Source organism: Dendropsophus ebraccatus, chromosome 1 (assembly GCF_027789765.1).
Source record: "Dendropsophus ebraccatus isolate aDenEbr1 chromosome 1, aDenEbr1.pat, whole genome shotgun sequence".
Taxonomy (NCBI): Eukaryota; Metazoa; Chordata; class Amphibia; order Anura; family Hylidae; genus Dendropsophus; species Dendropsophus ebraccatus.
Window position 1 is genome coordinate 118,883,215 of NC_091454.1, and position 22,077 is coordinate 118,905,291.

Consider the following 22,077-nt stretch of genomic DNA (forward strand, 5'->3'; position numbering starts at 1 on the left):
TCACGTCTCAAGCGTCTGTTCCAGGCAGGGTCCAGCAGGGGGCGCACTATATGTAGAAGAACAGAAGTCCCAAAATACTAGTGACCACAGTGCTACTGCAGTTTACAGCAGTGCTTTGTTATTATGGTACTGTGCCTGCATCTATGTTAGGGTGTTCGTTATAAGTGATAAAATGGCACCTCAGCGATTCCTTTCTCTGCTTCACCACCACGGCACGTCTCCGTGCAGGGACGCTGCTGCTCGGTGTTCTTTCAAGGCAAAGAGACAGGTTACTTAGGGCTGGTATTGGGGTGCGTACCTCTGCCCTGATGTTACCGTGACCGCAGCTCCGACGCGCCTGGGGGATCTGCTGCTGTACTTGAGGCGCCGGTCTCAGAAGAGCTCTACGCCACAGGTGGGATCGGTGGTCAGGACCCTCGAATTTGATCTTCTTTTATGTCCTGTGCACCCCGCTGCATCCCCAGTAACATCAGAGCAGAGGTACGCACCCCGGCACCAGCCCTAGGGAGGAAAGAGAGAGGGGCCCGGAAGAACACCCATCCCCGGTAACATCAAGCAGAAGTACGCACCCCGACACCAGCCCTAAGGAGGAGAGAGGGGCCAAGAATAACACCCATCCCCGGTAACATCAAGCAGAAGTAAGCAGCCCGGCACCAGCCCTAAGGAGGAAAGAGGGGCCCAGAATAACACTCATCCCCGGTAACATCAAGCAGAAGTAAGCAGCCCGGCACCAGCCCTAAGGAGGAGAGAGGGGCCCAGAATAACACTCATCCCCGGTAACATCAAGCAGAAGTAAGCAGCCCGGCACCAGCCCTAGGGAGGAGAGAGGGGCCCAGAATAACACTCATCCCCGGTAACATCAAGCAGAAGTAAGCAGCCCAGCACCAGCCCTAAGGAGGAAAGAGAGAGGGGCCCATAATAACACCCATCCCCGGTAACATCAAGCAGAAGTAAGCAGCCTGGCACCAGCCCTAAGGAGGAAAGAGAGAGGGGCCTATAATAACACCCATCCCCGGTAACATCAAGCAGAAGTAAGCAGCCTGGCACCAGCCCTAAGGAGGAAAGAGAGAGGGGCCTATAATAACACCCATCCCCGGTAACATCAAGCAGAAGTATGGACCCCGGCACCAGCCCTAAGGAGGAGAGAGAAGAGGGGCCCTGAAGAACACCCAGCAGCAGCGTCCCTGCACGTCCCTCTCTGCTTCCCCTGTGCTGCTTCACCACTGCGGGACGTTTCCGTGCAGGGATGCTGCTGCTGGGTGTTCTTCCGGGCCCCTCTCTCCTCCTTAGGGCTGGTGCCGGGGTGCTTACTTCTGCTTGATGTTACCGGGGATGGGTGTTCTTCCGGGCCCCTCTCTCCTCCTTAGGGCTGGTGCCGGGGTGCTTACTTCTGCTTGATGTTACCGGGGATGGGTGTTCTTTCGGGCCCCTCTCTCCTCCTTAGGGCTGGTGCCGGGGTGCTTACTTCTGCTTGATGTTACCGGGGATGGGTGTTCTTCCGGGCCCCTCTCTCCTCCTTAGGGCAGGTGCCGGGGTGCTTACTTCTGCTTGATGTTACCGGGGATGGGTGTTCTTTCGGGCCCCTCTCTCCTCCTTAGGGCTGGTGCCGGGGTGCTTACTTCTGCTTGATGTTACCGGGGATGGGTGTTCTTTCGGGCCCCTCTCTCCTCCTTAGGGCTGGTGCCGGGGTGCTTACTTCTGCTTGATGTTACCGGGGATGGGTGTTCTTTCGGGCCCCTCTCTCCTCCTTAGGGCTGGTGCTGGGGTGCGTACCTCTGCTTTGATGTTACTGGGGATGCAGTGTGGTGCACAGGACATAAAAGGAGACCAAATTCTGGGGGCCCAACCACCAATCCGCCTGCAGCCTACTTCTCCTCTGAGACCGGGGCCTCAAGTACAGCAGCAGATCCCCCAGGCGCGTCGGAGCTGCGGTTGCGGTAACATCAGAGCAGAGGTACGCACCCCGACACCAGCCCTAAGTAACCTGTCTCTTTGCCTGGAAGACCACCCAGCAGCGGCGTCCCTGCACGAAGACGTGCCGCGGTGATGAAGCAGAGAAAGGAATCAGCATGGGTCTGATCGCTGAGGTGCCATTTTATCACTTATAACGAACATCCTAACAAAGATGCAGGCACAGTACCATAATAACAAAGCACTGCTGTAAACTGCAGTAGCACTGTGGTCACTAGTATTTGGGGACTTCTGTTCTTCTACATATAGTGCGCCCCCTGCTGGACCCTGCCTGGAACAGACGTTTGAGAAGTGACGTCACAATTTTTTTGAGGAAGTGAGCGTGCCTGATCTAATAAATTGAGGGAAATAGCACTTTGTGTGCATTTCCCATAATAAGTGTATATTAAGGATTTGTATAACTTTTCTTATGTAATAACATTTTTTTAAAATATGTTTTGCCCGGAGTACCCCTTTAAGGCATCAGGGCACAGATGTACGCCCTGTGTGTGTGTGTGGGGGGGGGGGCGCTATGAAGCGAGCTCAGGAGCTGTATGGCGGACTGCTGTGACCGTTTAAGTGTAAGTGACAGGAGCATCTCCTGTCACTTACCGATCAGGACCCCCGTAACGTGTCTGCGGGGTTCCCGATCATATGGCCTAAATGCTGGAGGTATAGTGCTTACCTCCGTGCAATTTGATGTTCAGTCTTCTGATCAGAAGATCGCAGATAACACTGATACCTGCTGTGCTATGGCATCCCATCTATGCTAGTGCATACCATCCATTGTATGTAAAAATGCCCCAAAGCCCCTCCCCCAATAAAAGTCACTATTGATTGTGGCATCTACAGGGTTAAACTGCAGAGACCAGAACCCGTCTGGTCTCTGCAGTTGCAGCAGGAGCATGGCTGTGTTGGGGTGCGTTTACACAGAGAGATTTCTCTGTCAGATTTTGGAAGCCAAAGCCAGGAATGGATTTGAAAAGAGGATAGATCCCAGTCTTTCCTTTATGACCTAATCCCTGTTTATAGTCTGTTCCTGGCTTTGGCTTCAAAGATCTGTCAGATAAATCTGTGTAAATGCACCATAATGCTAAGTTTACACGAGGCGATTATTGGCCCGATCGTACGATTAACGATTTCGAAGTAACAACTTTTTTTTATAACGATCAGCGTTTAGAAGGTACGATATATCGTACGGAAAAATCGTTTTGCGATCGCGCGGCCACAGCCCGGCCCTCCCCGCTCAACCGCAGCCCCCTGCGCCGCCCTGATCACCACCCCCGCCGCCCCAATCGCCACCCCTGCCGCTCCGATTGCCCCCCGCTGCCGCTCCGATTGCCCCCCCCGCTGCCGCTCCGATCGCCACCCCCGCCGCTCTGTTCGCCATCCCGCTGCCGCTCCGATCGACACCCCCGCCGCTCCGATCGACACCCCCGCCGCTCCGATCGTCCCCTGATCCGATCGCCGCTGCTCCGATCGCCCCCGCCGCCCCGGCCACAAGCATACGTTACCTGCTCCGCATAGCAGGTCTTCAAATCCCCGGCTCCCCTCTTCAGCGCATTGATTGGCTGAAGAGATGAGTTGGGAATTTCAAATGGCTCCTCTTCAGCCAATCAGTGCTCCTCTTCAGCACTGATTGGCTGAAGGGGAGCCGTTTGAAATTCCCGGCTCCCCTCTTCAGCCAATCAATGCAAGGCAGCACTGATTGGCTGAAGGGGAGCCGTTTGAAATTCCCGGCTCTCCTCTTCAGCCAATCAATGCAAGGCAGCACTGATTGGCTGAAGGGGAGCCGTTTGAAATTCCCGGCTCTCCTCTTCAGCCAATCAATGCGCTGAAGAGGGGAGTCGAGGATCTCGAAGACCTGCTACGCGGAGCAGGTAACGTATGCCCTTGGCCGAGACTGTGGGGGCGATGGGAGCGACGGTGGCGGGTGGGGGGAGCGGCGGCAGCGGCGGGTGGGGGCGGCGATTGGTGCGGCGGTGGGGGGGGGGGCTATCAGAGCGATGGCGGCGGGTGGGGGTGGCGATCGGAGTGGCGGTGGTGGCGATCGGAGCAGCGGCGGGGGTGGCGATCGGAGCGGCGGCGGGGGTGGCGATCGGAGCGGCGGCAGGGGGGTGATCGGAGCGGCGGCGGCGGGGGTGGCGATCGGGGCGGCGGGGGTGGCGATCAGAGTGGCGGCGGTGGCGGCGATCGAGCCGGCGCAGGGGGCTGTGGATGAGCAGGGGGGCCGGGCTGCGAGTGGGGGGGCGGGCGGCGGGCGTGGCTGCGAGCGGACGGACTATCGTGCGATGACTGTTTACACAGAACGATCTGCAAATTTTTTGCAAACTACGAACGACGATTTATGAACATGTTAAAAGATCAAAATGAACGATTTATCGATTGTTCGCCGCGTTTACACAAACGATTATCGTTCGAATTCGATCGTTATCGCGAAAATTTGCCCGATAATCGCTCTGTGTAAACTTAGCATTAGACAGTTGGCTCCTCACTACCTCTGCTTCTGAGTCCACCTGCTCTCAAGGACGCACATATGGTGGTGCACCAACGACATGGCCCCCAGGGTGTACATATATACAGGGCCATCTTAACAGCATTATAGGCCCTTGGGATGAGCTGTGAACTGGCACACACGCACAATGATTATGATGATGTAATCATGCGGTGCATTGTGCATCTCTTGTCGCAGGGATTTGTGGAACACCAATAGTAAGTGCGTGGAGGGGGGGGGGCAGCACTAACAGAGGAGTGAATTGCCCATCACTCCTTTTTATCTCAGTCAGTGTTTTACAGTCAGTTCAGAGCGCAGAGGGGCCCCCTATGAGTCATGGGCCCCCGGGATGGAGTAAGGCACAACTGCCAGCCAAGACAAGGAGAGCACTAAATGGAGAAGCAGCTAAGAGGCCTGTGATCACTGAGGAGCTGCAGAGTCCTGCCCTTTAACAGTGACAAAAAGAAAGCCATTTTTAAGAAGTCCAGTTTTCAGTTTGTCACAAGCTATGTAGGGGACACAGCAAACATGTGGAAGAAGGTGCTCTGGTCGCATGAAACCACATGAGATTTTTTAAGACCGACGTACTCATACTGTTAAATTAGGTCCCCAATAAAATTAAATTAAGCATCCCATTACCCAGCCGGATTTACTAAGAGGCACACTGGCGCAAGTGTAGATTTCTGACATGGTTTACGCCTGGTTACCAACTGGTGTAAACTGGAATAAATAAAGTGTGGTAGGATGCCCATCAGCGCGACTTACAGCTGGCATTCACCACGGAAAAGGTACGAATCTGTGTCTTCTCCATTGTGTAAGCCAGCGCATTTTTTGATAAATGAGCCCCTATGTGTGTCGGAAAACTAACACTGCACATCACCCTAAACACACCATCCCCACTGTGAACACACAGTTATGTCAGCATCATGCTGTGAGGATGCTTTTCTTATGGACAAGAAAGCTAGTCAGAGTTACTGGGAATATAGATAGAGCTAAATACAGATCAGTCCTGGAAGAAATCCTGTTAGAGGCTGCAAAAGACTAAAGCAGGGGTCCTCAACTGGTGGACCGCGGTCCGAACCCGGACCACGGAGGCCAGCTGTCCGGACCCCTGCTGCAGCTGTGCTCCCTGCACAGTAATTATGAGAGCTCTTAATGAGCGCTCATATTTACCGTGCGTCGGCACCACTGACAGAGAGCCATTGGTTGCCTCCCTGTCAGTCACTCTTGTGGCTGCAGCGAACACAAGAGGCCGCACTCCCCTTCTGGTGCCAGAGCTCGAGTGACGTCACTGCGCCGGCGCCAGGACAGGGGAGAGCGGCCTCTTGTGATCGATGCAGTACGGCCACAAGAGGGAAGAGAAGAAGAGAAGCCAGACCAGGGTGAGTATAAGTGGGTTTTTTTTTTTTTTTAAGTAACATACTGTATGGGAGGGGGAGAGCCAACAGGGGGAGAGCACACGGGGGGGCTATATACTACAGGGGGATAGCGCACAGGGGGCTATATACTACAGGGGGAGAGCACACAGGGGGCTATATACTACTGGGGGAGAGCGCACAGGGGGGCTATATACTACTGGGGGAGAGCACACAGGGGGGTATATACTACAGGGGGAGAGTGCACGGAGGGTTATATACTACAGGGGGAGAGCACACAGGGGGGCTATATACTACAGGGGGAGAGCACAGAAGGGGGCTATATACTACAGGGGGAGAGTGCACGGGGGCTATATACTACAGGGGGAGAGCGCACAGGGGGCTATATACTACAAGGGGAGAGCACACGGGGGCTATATACTACAGGGGGAGAGCACACAAGGGGGGCTATATACTACAGGGGGAGAGCGCATGGGGGCTATATACTACAGGGGGAGAGCGCACAGGTGTGCTATATACTACAGGGGGAGAGCGCACAAGGGGGCTATATACTACTGGGGGAGAACACAGGGGGGCTATATACTACTGGGGACAGCGCACAGGGGGGCTATATACTACTGGGGGAGAGCACACAGGGGGGCTATATACTACAGGGGGAGAGCGCACAGGGGTTATATACTATAGGGGGAGAGCACACAGGGGGGCTATATACTACAGGGGGAGAGCGCACAAGGGGGCTATATACTAAAGGGGGAGAGCGCACAGGGGAGCTATATACTAAAGGGGGAGAGCACGCAGAAGGGCTATATACTACAGGGGGAGAGCGCACAGGGGTTATATACTACAGGGGGAGAGCACACAGGGGGGCTATATACTACAGGGGGAGAGCACACAAGGGGGCTATATACTACAGGGGGAGAGCGCATGGGGGCTATATACTACAGGGGGAGAGCGCACAGTGGGGCTATATACTACAGGGGGAGAGTGTACAGGGGGGCTATATACTTCAGGGGGAGAGCGCAAAGGGGGGCTATATACTACAGGGGGAGAGCACATGGGGGCTATATACTACAGGGGGAGAGCACACAAGGGGGGCTATATACTACTGGGGGAGAGCGCAAAGGAGGCTATATACTACAGGGGGAGAGCGCACAGGGGGGTTATATACTACTGGGGAAGAGCGCACAGGGGGGCTATCTATTACTCGGGGAGAAAGCACAGGGGGGTATATACTACAGGGGGAGAGCGCACAAGGGGCTATAAACTACAGGGGAGAGCGCAGAGGGGGGCTATATACTACAGGGGGAGAGCGCACAGGGGGCTATATACTACAGGGGGAGAGCGCACGGGGGGCTATATACTACATGGGGGATATATATTACTGGGGGAGAGCACACAGGGGGTCTATATAATACAGGGAGAGAGCACACAGGGGGGCTATACACTACTAGGGCAGTCATCCCCATTCTACCTAATTTCAAACGGCTGGTGAAAGAGAAACAATTACAGTTTTCCCGCTAATAAGCAAGTGTATGTAAATAGTTCAACAATGTTTGTGAAAAGTTAACAAAACACGTTTCCTACTGATGTTCAGCTCAGACCTTCACCTGACAAAAGAACCCGGTGAGTGGACCTTTAGTTAAGGCCCTATTCCAGGGAACAATTATCATCGACTATTAACGATCACTAAAAGATTTTTTTTAGCGAATGACAACACCTAATACACGTGGGAACGTCAACGATATATGTAGTGTAACGATTATTTTGCGGTCGTTACATTGTCGTTTAAAATGTTCGCCGGGTAATCATGACCATACGACACACCTACTTTTTTTTTACCTTTTTACGAATGACTGAAAGATTTCTAATTTTACGAAACGATTAGTAAATTATCCAACGATTTTTTTTCGACATGCTGAAAAACTATTTTGAACAACAATATACCGATTTCGCCTTTGTCGTTCGCTAGTTTACACCTCTTCCACAAAGCGATTATCGTTAACGAGTGGTCGATGGAGCGAGTTTATGAACGATAATCGTTCCGTGGAATAGGGCCTTAAAATTTGTTGAGTAGACTGGACTAGAGGATCACTTTCCAGCAGAACAACCACCTCTAAACTTATACTGCATTGTTTACATCTATGTAAAGAATTAAATAGAAAGTTGTCTGTGGTCACCACCAATGGTATTACTACGGTCTACAAAGGTATATGTTGTGCACCCCTCTCCACACCCCATCATCCACATATGTATTTCCAAGACGACATGGCCTTAAGATCATTTTCTCTAAATTTAAATAATAGTCATACAGTTAAATTATAACAGTACAAAAGTTACTGGTATTAGTATCAACATATATATTATACAATTACTGACCAAAATCCATCACACTAAGAACAATAGTACCAATAATACCAGTATATATAGAACAGATGTTATCACTACATACTACCATCATTATGTTACTGACTAAATCCAGATTAGCACATAGTGACTTTTGAACACTATAATACTGTTGCTAAACAGAACACTCTATACAAAGCATGTATATGACCCACAATATTTGTGGCACAATTTGTCCTGACTACAGCAGGGTTTAGAAAGGGAGGCATGACATTTTTAGTGCAGATTTTGCTGGACTGGTGATAAGGTGTCATGCCACATGTACAACCTCTGAGGTACCAGTATGGCAGCAACCCCTGACAGGTGACCCCATTTTGTAAGCTGCACCCTCAAGGAGTTCATTTAGGCAGGGCCGTCTTACCCATTGGGCATGGTAGGCGGCTGCCCGGGGGCCCTTGCGTCCTAGGGGGCCCCTGCCCGCTGTGACAGCGGGCAGGGGCCCCCTAGGACGCAAGGGGCCCCGGGCAGCCGCCTCCCATGCCCAATGGGTAAGACGGCCCTGCGCGCCCCCCCCCCCTTCCCCTTCCCTTGCGACCGCAAGAGGAAATCCGGCCCCGGCTGAGGCTTCGCTCCCGGGGGATTCTCCGGGACCGCATGCATCAGGAACCTCAGTGCGCGTTGCTGGGGCTTCCTGTACCGGAAGTCCCGGCCTGGGCGCACACTGAGCTTCCGGATGTGTGTGCTCCCTGAGAATCCCCCAGGGAGCGACGCATCAGCCAGGGGCAGAAGAGGAGAGGAAGCAGCGACGGGGGAGCGCTGGTAGGTGAGTTGGGTGTTTGTTTGTTTTTATCTGCTTTGCAGGGGGGAGCCATCTATAAGGGGGGAATACAGGGGGGAGCCATCTATAGGGGGGATACAGGGGGGAGCCATCTATAGGGGGGGATACAGGGGGGAGCCATCTATAGGGGGATACAGGGGGAGCCATCTATAGGGGGGATACAGGGGGGAGCCATCTATAGGGGGATACAGGGGGGAGCCATCTATAAGGGGGGAATACAGGGGGGAGCCATCTATAGGGGGGGATACAGGGGGGAGCCATCTATAGGGGGGGATACAGGGGGGAGCCATCTATAGGGGGGGATACAGGGGGGAGCCATCTATAGGGGGGGATACAGGGGGGGGCCATCTATAGGGGGGGATACAGGGGGGAGCCATCTATAGGGGGGATACAGGGGGAGCCATCTATAGGGGGGATACAGGGGGAGCCATTTATAGGGGGGGATACAGGGGGGAGCCATCTATAGGGGGGATACAGGGGGGAGCCATCTATAGGGGGGATACAGGGGGGAGCCATCTATACGAGGAGGGGATACAGGGGGAGCCATCTATAGGGGGGATACAGGGGGGAGCCATCTATACAAGAGAGGGGGGATACAGGGGGGAGCCATCTATACAAGAGAGGGGGGATACAGGGGGGAGCCATCTATAGGGGGGGATACAGGGGGGAGCCATCTATACAAGAGAGGGGGGATACAGGGGGGAGCCATCTATAGGGGGGGATACAGGGGGGAGCCATCTATACGAGGGGGGGGTACAGGGGGGAGCCATCTATAGGGGGGGATACAGGTGGGAGCCATCTATATGAGGGGGGGATACAGGGGGGGGGCATCTATAGGGGGGGATACAGGGGGGAGCCATCTATACGAGGGGGGGATACAGGGGGGAGCTATCTATAGGGGGGGATACAGGGGGGAGCCATCTATAGGGGAAGATACAGGGGGAAGCCATCTATAAGGGGGGAATACGGGGGAGCCATCTATACGGGGGGGGGGGGATACAGGGGGGAGCCATCTATACGGGGGGGATACAGGGGGGAGCCATCTATACGGGGGGGATACAGGGGGGAGCCATCTATAAGGGGGTAATACAGGGGGGAGCCATCTATAAGGGGGTAATACAGGGGGAGCCATCTATAAGGGGGTAATACAGGGGGGGAGCCATCTATAAGGGGGTAATACAGTGGGAGCTATCTATAAGGGGCCAATACAGATGTGCAATGTGTAGAGAGATGAGGATGGTGACAGAGTGTGGAGCCTAATATGTCTGTCTGGCAGATTCTGTGGATTCGTGGCTCGGAGAAGTTCTCATAACGGCACAGGACAAATGGAAAAGAAGATGAAAAGGGAAGAACTCCGATCAGAGAAGACGTCCCATGTGAGTCACTTGATGTATCTGCACTGTGATGTATATGGTGTAGAGAACCTGTGTAGAGCTGGGGCTACCGCTATATGACTGGATGAGGTGATAGTGATCTGTGTACAGTGGATTAGTCAGTAGCAGCGGTGGTGTTAGTATGCGGTGGTAATATTTGTTGCTTGTTATCTGGCATATATATAGAGAACAAAACAACATGTCTCATATAGACAGAGGGGCAACAACATGACTATTATATTATATATGAACCATGTTGTTTCCCTGTATTCTGTATTCATGGAAACAACATGGTTCTCATATATAATATAATAGTCATGTTGTTGCCCCTCTGTATATATGAGAGATGTTGTTTTGCCCTTCTCTATATATAAGCCATGTTGTTTCCCTGTATATTGTATTATACAGTATACATACAGGGAAACAACATGGTTCTCATATATAATAGTCATGTTGTTGCCCCTCTGTATATATGAGACATGTTGTTTCCCTGTATATTGTATTATACAGTATACATACAGGGAGACAACATAGTTCTCATATATAATAGTCATGTTGTTGCCCCTCTGTATATATGAGACATGTTGCACTGGTGTGACAATAAACCCTGCAGATTGCTGTTGGAAGTGCTGTCTCCATTGCGTTTTTTGGATACTTTAACCCCTTAAGGACAGAGCCTGAAATGGCCTTAATGACAGAGACAAATTTTATGAATATGACCAGTGTCACTTTATTCATTAATAACTTCGGGATGCTTTTACCTATCAGGCTGATTCTGAGATTGTTTTCTCGTGACATATTGTACTTTACATTTCTGGTAAATTGGAGTCGATACTCATAACGAATCTTTATGAAAAAACCCCAAATAATGTGAAAAAATGTGAAAAAATGCATTTTTCCAACTTTGAAACTTTTTTGCTTATACAGAAAGTGGTTATACCACATAAATTATATATTAAATAGCATTAGCAACATGTCTAATTTATGTTGGCAGCATTTATTAAACGATCTTTCATTTTTTTAGACAATAGGAAGCTTAAAACATTAGCAGCAAATTTTCAAATTTTCAGTAAAATTTCAAAATCAGATATTTTTAGGGACCTGTTCAGGTTTAAAGTATATTTGAGGGGCCTGTATGTTAGAAAGCCCCACAAAGCACCCCATTTCAGAAACTGCACCCCCCACACTCTGCAAAAGCATATCCAGAAAGTGTTTTAACCCTTTAGGGGAGTCACAGAAATAAAAGCCAAGTGTGTAAGAAATTTGAAAATTTTAATTTTCTGTGCAGAGATTTTATTTTAATCCAATATTTTTCATAATTATAAACCTATTACCAGAGAAATGCACCCCAATATTGATTGCCCCGTTTCTGCAGTTTATAGAAATACCCCATATGTGGCCCTATTGCGCTATTTGACGCAACCACAAGCCTCAGATACAAAGGAGCGCCTAGAGAATTTCAACTCCTCCGTTATATTTGGTCATTTCTGACTGTACCACTTCAGGTTGGCAGAGGCTCTGGGGTGCCAAAACCTAAAAAACACCCCTAAAGGGACACCATTTAGAAAACTAAACCCCTCAAGGAATGTAACAAGGGGTGCGGTGAGCATTTGGACCCCACAGGTGCTTCACAGATTTTCCGAACAATATGGCGTGAAAAAAGAAAAAATTATTTTTTACACTAAAACGTTGTTCTAGCCTTCAATTTTTCATTTTCTTAAAGGGATAAGAGGAAAAAAAAGACACAAAATGTGTAGCGAATTTTCTCCCGAGTACGGAAATACCCCACATGTGGCGATAAAGTGCCAAGGGGGCGCAGGACGAGCCTCCAAAGGGAAGGAGCGCCAATTGGCTTTTGGAAGCTGAATTTCACTGGAAAGGATTTCAAGGGCCATGTCGCATTTACAGAGCCCTCGTGCTGCCAAGACACTGGAAACCCCCCACAAGTGACCCCATTCTGGAAACTACACCCCTCAAGGAATCTAACAAGGGGTGCAGTGAGCATATGGACCCCACTGGTGACGGGCACAAATGTGGAACAATGTGACATGAAAGGGAAAATTTTCATTTTTTTCACTTTCATGGCACAAATGTGCCCGTCATCAAGGGGTCCATATCCTCACTGCACCCCTTGTTAGATTCCTTGAGGGGTGTAGTTTCCAGAATGGGGTCACTTGTGGGGGGTTTCCAGTGTCTTGGCAGCACGAGGGCTCTGTAAATGCGACATGGCCCTTGAAATCCATTCCAGTGAAATCCAGCTTCCAAAATCCAAATGGCGCTCCTTCCCTTCGGAGGCTTGCCCTGCGCCCACATGGCGCTTTATGTCCACATGTGGGGTATTTACGGACTCGGGGGAAATTGCTCTACACATTGTGTGTTTTTTTTCTCTTTTAACCCCTTGTGAAAATGAAAAATTCAAGGCTAAACCAACATTATAGTGTAAAAAAATTTAATATTTTATTTTCACGCCACATTGTTCCACATTTGTGCCAGTCACCAGTGGGGTCCATATGCTCACTACACCCCTTGTTACATTCCCTGAGGGGTGTAGTTTCCATAATGGGGTCACTTGTGGGGGGGTTTCACTGTTTTGGCAACACAGGGAGTTTTTAAATGCAACATGGCCCTCGAAATCCATTCTACTCAAATCCAGCCCCCAAAAGCTAAATGGCGCTCCTTCCCATTGGAGGCTTGTCTTGCGGCCGCATAGCGCCTTAGGTCAACATGTGGGGTATTTCCGTACTCGGGGAAAATTTCTCTACATGTTTTGTTCTGTTTCTTCTCTTTTAACCCCTTGTGCAAATGAGAAATGTCAAGACTAGATCAACAATGTTGTGTAAAAATAAAATTTTTAACACTAAAACATTGGCCTAGCTGTGAATGTTTCATTTTCACAAGGGTTTAAAAGAGAAAAAACCCACAAAACGTGTAGAGCAGTTTGTCCCGAGTACAGAAATACCCCACATGTGCACATAAAGCGCCATGCGGCCGCAAGACGAGCCTCCAATGGGAAGGTGCACTATTTGGCTTTTGGAGGCTGGATTTGGCTGAAATGGATTTCAAGGGCCATGTTGCATTTACAGAGGCCCTATGCTACCAGGACAGTGGTAAACCGCCACAAGTGACCCCATTTTGGAAACTACACCGCTCAAGGAATCTAACAACGGGTGCAGTGAGCATATGGACCCCACTGGTGACGGGCACAAATAGGGAACAATGTAACGTGAAAGTGAAAAATTTCCATTTTTCATTTTCACAGCACAAATGTGCCAGTCATCAAGCGGTCCATATGCTCACTGCACCCCTTTTTAGATTCCTTGAGGGGTGCAGTTTACAGAATGGGGTCACTTTTGGGGGGCCTCCACTGTCTTGGCAACACAGGGCCTTTGTATGGCATTCACCATCCATTCTAGCCAAATGGCGCTCCTTCCCTTCGGAGGCTTACCCTGCACCCGCCGGGCGCTTTATGTTCACATGTGGGGTATTTTCATACTTGGGGGACGTTGCGCTACACATTTAGTGTTTTTTTTATCTTTTAACCCCTTGTGAAAAAGAAAAAATAAAGACTAGATCAATGATTTAGTGTAAAAAATTTTATTTATTTTTTTACACTAAATGTTGGTCTAGCCTTAATTTTTTTTATTTCCACAAGGGGTTAAAAGAGAAAATAAATGCAAAACGTGTAGGGTAATTTCCCCTGAGTACGAAAATACCCCACATGTGGATATAATGGGCCATATGGGCACAGGGCAAGCTACCAGAGGGACAGAGCGCCATTTAGAGGCTGGAATGGAGGATGGAGGCCATGTCACATTTACAAAGCTCCTGTGCTGCCAGGACAGTAGAAACCCCCCACAAGTGACCCCATTTTGGAAACTACACCCCATAAGGAATCTAACAAGGGGTGCAGTGAGCATATGGACCCCACTGGTGACGGGCACATATGTAGAAGATGTGCTGTGAAGATGAAAAATACCATTTTTTTCATTTTCACGTCCCAAATGTGGCCGTCACCAGGGGGCCATATCCCCGCTGCCCCCTTGTTAGATTCCTTAAGGGGTGTAGTTCCAGAATGGGATCACTTGTGGGGGGTTTGTACTGTCCTGGCCGCACAGAGGCTTTCTAATTGCATCATGGCACGCCTCTAATGGGAATGAGGGCCATGCCTATTTAGTTGGGGAAAAGGGACAATTTTAATTAATTTGGGGGTATTAGGCCAATTATTAGTTTATAAGGTTGAAAATGACAGGTGTCTATCAAATTCAACCTGTGTTGATCCAGAGGAAGGCAAAAAACCCTCGTGAGGCAGACGACAGTAGCCTCATCACAGGGGAAAAATTCCTTCCCGACTCCATATTGGCAATCAGACTAATCCCTGGATCAACGTGACCCCTGAAATAGGAATAAGGGACAGAATTTAGAAAATGTAGAACTCCAATGACGTGTGGTACGCCTTGAAGCAATCCTTTATGCAGAGGCCGGGGTGATCAGGACAGGTGTCACACTGGTAAGTGGTGTCCTTCCTGATCCCCCTTTTACGGCACACTCTGCATTTCTTTTGGGATCTCCCCTTTTTTCCAGTGTGGGGGACTTCACCTGGAAAATGTTGTCCCTGTACGATACGGGGTCCTTCATATCCAGAAGTGCTGGGGCCCGCTCCGTGGCTGCCGAATATCAGGGCTTTGATCACTGCTTCCTGGAATTCAAGGAATTTCCCCGGATGGCCGGCATGTCGGTACAGCACAAAAGCGTTGTACATCGCTGTCTGTACCAGATATACGGCCACCTTTTTATACCACGTTCTGGTTTTTCTCGTGGCAATATATGGTTTCAGGACTTGATCTGAGAGATCAACTCCTCCCATATACTGATTGTACTCTACAACACAATCAAGTTTGTTCACCACGTTTGTGGTACCACGTACAGTGACAGGGGTGGTGCTATTCCTGTGAATTGTGGTCAAAATAAGGACATTGCGTTTGTCCTTATATTTGACCAACAACATATTGTCACAGGCATAGGCCTTGCTCTCCCCCCTTGGCATTACTTGTCTAACAGGGTGACTTGGTAGACCTCTTTGATTTTTTCGGATCGTGCCGCAAGCTACAGTAGCTCGGGCAGCGAGGGACCGAAACAGGGGGATGCTGGTATAAAAGTTATCAACATACAGGTGATAACCTTTATCCAGCAGTGGGAAGATCAGTTCCCAAACGATCTTCCCACTAACTCCGAGGATGGGGAGGCATTCTGGGGGCTGGATTTGGGGGTCCCTACCCTCATATACTCTAAATCTGTAAGTGTACCCTGAGGTACTCTCACAGAGTTTGTATAGTTTCACGCCATACCGTGATCTTTTGTTAGGAAGGTACTGGCGGAAATGGAGTCTTCCTTTGAAGCTCAGGAGGGACTCATCTACTGAGATGTATTTCTCTGGGATATACATCTCAGTAAATTTGGCTGAGAAGTGCTCTATGACCGGCCGTACTTTGTACAGTCGGTCATACGAGGGATCATCTCGTGGGGGGGCACCTTGCATTGTCATTGTAATGCAAGAATTTTAGGAGGGCTTCGAATCGAAACCGTCCCATGGCCATACTGTAAAGTGGGGTACTATAAATAATATCCCCACTCCAGTATTGCCGAATTGTCGTTTTTTTTTACTAGGCCCATGTGCAGCAGGAGCCCCCAAAATTTTGTCATTTCGGCTGCATCAGTAGGGGTCCACGCCATGGGCCTAGCAAAAGAAGAGGAGGGGTTCTGGGCCAGGAATTGGTGCGCGTACAAGTTTGTTTGCGCCACCATCAGATTTACAAAGTCATCAGAGAAATAGAGCTTGAAAAAGTCTATTTCTCTGAGACCTGTGGGGTTAATTTGGATTCCCGCCGTTGCCATAAAACCAGGAATCCAGGGCTGATAATTTTGGGGGTCTGGGGTCCAGATGGGGTCACCTATCTGGGGGGCGGGGGGCAGGATGGGGTCACCTGTCAGGGGGCGGTATGGGATGACGTGTCTGGGGGGCGGGGGGTGGGTTGGGATGACGTGTCTGGGGAGCAGGGGACGGGATGGGGTCACCTGTCTGGGGAGCAGGGGGCGGGATGGAATGACGTGTCTGGCGGGCAGCCTGAGGCGTCCTCCTTGGACGCCTAGGTGGAAAGTCATCATCACTGGATGATGATGATAATGATAATGATGATGAGGATGAATGGAGGAAAGAAGGATCCCCCCCATTCATCCTCACTGGCTGTTTCGGTGTCGGAGGCAATAAGCGCGTATGCCTCCTCCACCGAAAACACTCTCTGGGACATTATTCGGGGATTGGTGTATGGGGGGTATGTAAATGTGATGTGGTGTAGTGTAAAACTTTATTTCAAGTAGTATAATGTGTAATGTGGGGTAGTGTAGTGTAATGTAGTATTTTATACGTGTTTTTCACAGTAAGGGGGGGAAAAAACCTACGCCAAAAAAGGAGTTGCTGATAAATGCCGCACTTATGTGCGGTACTTATCAGCAGACAGTGGCGGTAGGATATAGAAAAAAAAGGGGGGGGGGGAGGGGGGAAAAAAAACCCCTACGCCAAAAAAGAGGAGTTGCTAATCAGCACTCGGCGCGGCGGAAGGACGCAAAAAAAAAAAAAAAAAAAAAAGCTACCTCTTTACCCCAAAGCCACTGATTAGTGTATTATATACACTAGTCAGCCGCTAGGGGGCAGTACAAGTACCTGGACGAAGATCTACGAAGAAAAACGACGAGAGCCGAGCGAAACCGACAGGAGCCGAGCGGAGATGACGGAGAATCACGTGGACGCCGCGGGACCGCAGATCTTCCGTCCGGACGCCGGGATCCGGTGAGTATGGTCCTCACACACCACACACACCTTCTCTGCACCTCTTGGCTAACTAGCTGAGGGGTGTAGAGAAAAGTAATAATATTTATTTTTACTTTGATCGCCGCTATTGGCCGGCCGGGCTTGGCCGGCCAATAGCGGCGATCTGGGGGGTGGCACCATGGCCCCCTCCAGTATACACAGTAATGGTGATTGGTGCTGTCTCGTACAGCACCAATCACCATTAAATTCCGGGGCCCCGGGTCACCGATGACCCGGGAACCGGAAAATTGCTGTAGTTGGCTGATTTGAATAAATCAGCCAATTACAGCGATCGTCTGCACCAGATATACGGCCACCTTTTTATACCACGTTCTGGTTTTTCTCGTGGCAATATATGGTTTCAGGACTTGATCTGAGAGATCAACTCCTCCCATATACTGATTGTACTCTACAACACAATCAAGTTTGTTCACCACGTTTGTGGTACCACGTACAGTGACAGGGGTGGTGCTATTCCTGTGAATTGTGGTCAAAATAAGGACATTGCGTTTGTCCTTATATTTGACCAACAACATATTGTCACAGGCATAGGCCTTGCTCTCCCCCCTTGGCATTACTTGTCTAACAGGGTGACTTGGTAGACCTCTTTGATTTTTTCGGATCGTGCCGCAAGCTACAGTAGCTCGGGCAGCGAGGGACCGAAACAGGGGGATGCTGGTATAAAAGTTATCAACATACAGGTGATAACCTTTATCCAGCAGTGGGAAGATCAGTTCCCAAACGATCTTCCCACTAACTCCGAGGATGGGGAGGCATTCTGGGGGCTGGATTTGGGGGTCCCTACCCTCATATACTCTAAATCTGTAAGTGTACCCTGAGGTACTCTCACAGAGTTTGTATAGTTTCACGCCATACCGTGATCTTTTGTTAGGAAGGTACTGGCGGAAATGGAGTCTTCCTTTGAAGCTCAGGAGGGACTCATCTACTGAGATGTATTTCTCTGGGATATACATCTCAGTAAATTTGGCTGAGAAGTGCTCTATGACCGGCCGTACTTTGTACAGTCGGTCATACAAGGGATCATCTCGTGGGGGGCACCTTGCATTGTCATTGTAATGCAAGAATTTTAGGAGGGCTTCGAATCGAAACCGTCCCATGGCCATACTGTAAAGTGGGGTACTATAAATAATATCCCCACTCCAGTATTGCCGAATTGTCGTTTTTTTTTACTAGGCCCATGTGCAGCAGGAGCCCCCAAAATTTTGTCATTTCGGCTGCATCAGTAGGGGTCCACGCCATGGGCCTAGCAAAAGAAGAGGAGGGGTTCTGGGCCAGGAATTGGTGCGCGTACAAGTTTGTTTGCGCCACCATCAGATTTACAAAGTCATCAGAGAAATAGAGCTTGAAAAAGTCTATTTCTCTGAGACCTGTGGGGTTAATTTGGATTCCCGCCGTTGCCATAAAACCAGGAATCCAGGGCTGATAATTTTGGGGGTCTGGGGTCCAGATGGGGTCACCTATCTGGGGGGCGGGGGGCAGGATGGGGTCACCTGTCAGGGGGCGGTATGGGATGACGTGTCTGGGGGGCGGGGGGTGGGTTGGGATGACGTGTCTGGGGAGCAGGGGACGGGATGGGGTCACCTGTCTGGGGAGCAGGGGGCGGGATGGAATGACGTGTCTGGCGGGCAGCCTGAGGCGTCCTCCTTGGACGCCTAGGTGGAAAGTCATCATCACTGGATGATGATGATAATGATAATGATGATGAGGATGAATGGAGGAAAGAAGGATCCCCCCCATTCATCCTCACTGGCTGTTTCGGTGTCGGAGGCAATAAGCGCGTATGCCTCCTCCACCGAAAACACTCTCTGGGACATTATTCGGGGATTGGTGTATGGGGGGTATGTAAATGTGATGTGGTGTAGTGTAAAACTTTATTTCAAGTAGTATAATGTGTAATGTGGGGTAGTGTAGTGTAATGTAGTATTTTATACGTGTTTTTCACAGTAAGGGGGGGAAAAAACCTACGCCAAAAAAGGAGTTGCTGATAAATGCCGCACTTATGTGCGGTACTTATCAGCAGACAGTGGCGGTAGGATATAGAAAAAAAAGGGGGGGGGGGGGGAGGGGGGAAAAAAAACCCCTACGCCAAAAAAGAGGAGTTGCTAATCAGCACTCGGCGCGGCGGAAGGACGCAAAAAAAAAAAAAAAAAAAAAAGCTACCTCTTTACCCCAAAGCCACTGATTAGTGTATTATATACACTAGTCAGCCGCTAGGGGGCAGTACAAGTACCTGGACGAAGATCTACGAAGAAAAACGACGAGAGCCGAGCGAAACCGACGGGAGACGAGCGGAGATGACGGAGAATCACGTGGACGCCGCGGGACCGCAGATCTTCCGTCCGGACGCCGGGATCCGGTGAGTATGGTCCTCACACACCACACACACCTTCTCTGCACCTCTTGGCTAACTAGCTGAGGGGTGTAGAGAAAAGTAATAATATTTATTTTTACTTTGATCGCCGCTATTGGCCGGCCGGGCTTGGCCGGCCAATAGCGGCGATCTGGGGGGTGGCACCATGGCCCCCTCCAGTATACACAGTAATGGTGATTGGTGCTGTCTCGTACAGCACCAATCACCATTAAATTCCGGGGCCCCGGGTCACCGATGACCCGGGAACCGGAAAATTGCTGTAGTTGGCTGATTTGAATAAATCAGCCAATTACAGCGATCGTCTGCACGGGGGGTGTAATCCACCCCCCGTGCTGACAAGCTACGATGGTCTGCTGTGTATTACAGCAGCCATCGTTACCGGATCGCCGTGTGTTTACACACAGCGATCCGGTAAACATCGGGCGTATGTGTACGCTCGTTTGCGTTAAGTACCAGGCTGCGGGGGCGTACACATACGCCCGATGTCGTTAAGGGGTTAAAGCCAACCTGGTCTGGTTTGGTGAGGCATGCATGCACGGTTATTTTTAGTTTTTGCGCTGCTGAGAGACTGTGTTATAAATTAAAGTTTATGTTAACAATAATTTGTATTTTTTATTGTACGTAATTGTACTGGCTAGGGGTGGGTTTTAGATGGCGGCGGCCGCGGGGGGTGGGGCCCAATTCGCACCTCTGCCCAGGGGCCCATAATGCTGTTAAGACGGCCCTGCATTTAGGGATATAGGGGGAGATTTATCAAGCTGGTGTACAGTAGAATTGTCTTAGTTGTCCCTAGCAACCAATCAGATTCCACCTTTCATTCCTCACAGATTCTTTAAAAAATGAAAGGTGGAATCTGATTGGTTGCTAGGGGCAACTAAGGCAATTCTACTTTATACCAGTTTGATAAATCTCCCCCACAGTGAGCATTTTGACCATATACCTGCTGGTAGTTCCCAGAATGCAATGTGCTTTAGATGGTGCTATTTATATATATATTTAACATATATAAAATTTATATAAAAATGTAATTATTTAACTAGCTTAGACTCCACAGCCCTGCTTTCCGCAATCATAAATACAGAGTTGGATCAGTCCAAATATGGATTATGATGGTTTTCCTTTAATATATAATTTTCCCTTTGAAATGACACAATACCTAGGGCACAGAAACATGTGAGTGTCAGAGGTATGAATCTGTGTCCCTAGGGTAGGTGTGAACATTATCTCTGTGTCACCGAATTTACAGGAGAGGAGCCATATTTAAAGTTTTGGAGTTAGATCTAACACCTCGACAGGTGACAAATTGTTCCCCTGTAAGGGACAGGAACAACTATTAACTCCCTTTGTCACTAGGCTGCCTGTAACATCACTCATATGCACATTTACACTCACAGAAGCACATTCACTTTGCATGTAAGAAGCTCCAGAGTTGTTCAGGTTGTTTACAGTAAAGACCCTATTACACGGATCAATTATTGGCCATATTCGGCCGATAAAGGCCATTACGGACGATAATTGTTCTGTGTAATAGAAGGCAACAATCAGCCAACATGAACATTGTTGAAAGACAAACGACTCATACAGCAACGATCTGCTGCCGTCGCTTCGTGGAATAGGAGCGGCGGCAGCAGATGGCTGTTATATGCTATGGGCTGCCCAGACTCACCCAGGGCCGTCTTAACAGCATTATGGGCCCCTGGGCAGAGGTGTGAATTGGGCCCCACCCCCCGCGGCCGCCGCCATGAAAACCCCCCCATCTTTGCAACCTCGCCCCTAGCCAGTACAATTATGTACAATAAAAAATACAAATTATTGTTAACATAAACTTTAATTTACAACACAGTCTTTCAGCAGCGCAAAAACAAAAAATAACCGTGCATGCATGCCTCACCAAACCAGACCAGGTTGGCTTTAAAGTATCCAAAAAACGCAATGGAGACAGCACTTCCAACAGCAATCTGCAGGGTTTATTGTCACACCAGTGCAACATGTCTCATATATACAGAGGGGCAACAACATGACTATTATATATGAGAACCATGTTGTCTCCCTGTATGTATACTGTATAATACAATATACAGGGAAACAACATGGCTTATATATAGAGAAGGGCAAAACAACATCTCTCATATATACAGAGGGGCAACAACATGACTATTATATTATATATGAGAACCATGTTGTCTCCCTGTATGTATACTGTATAATACAATATACAGGGAAACAACATGGCTTATATATAGAGAAGGGCAAAACAACATGTCTTATATATACAGAGGGGCAACAACATGACTATTATATATGAGAACCATGTTGTCTCCCTGTATGTATACTGTATAATACAATATACAGGGAAACAACATGGCTTATATATAGAGAAGGGCAAAACAACATCTCTCATATATACAGAGGGGCAACAACATGACTATTATATTATATATGAGAA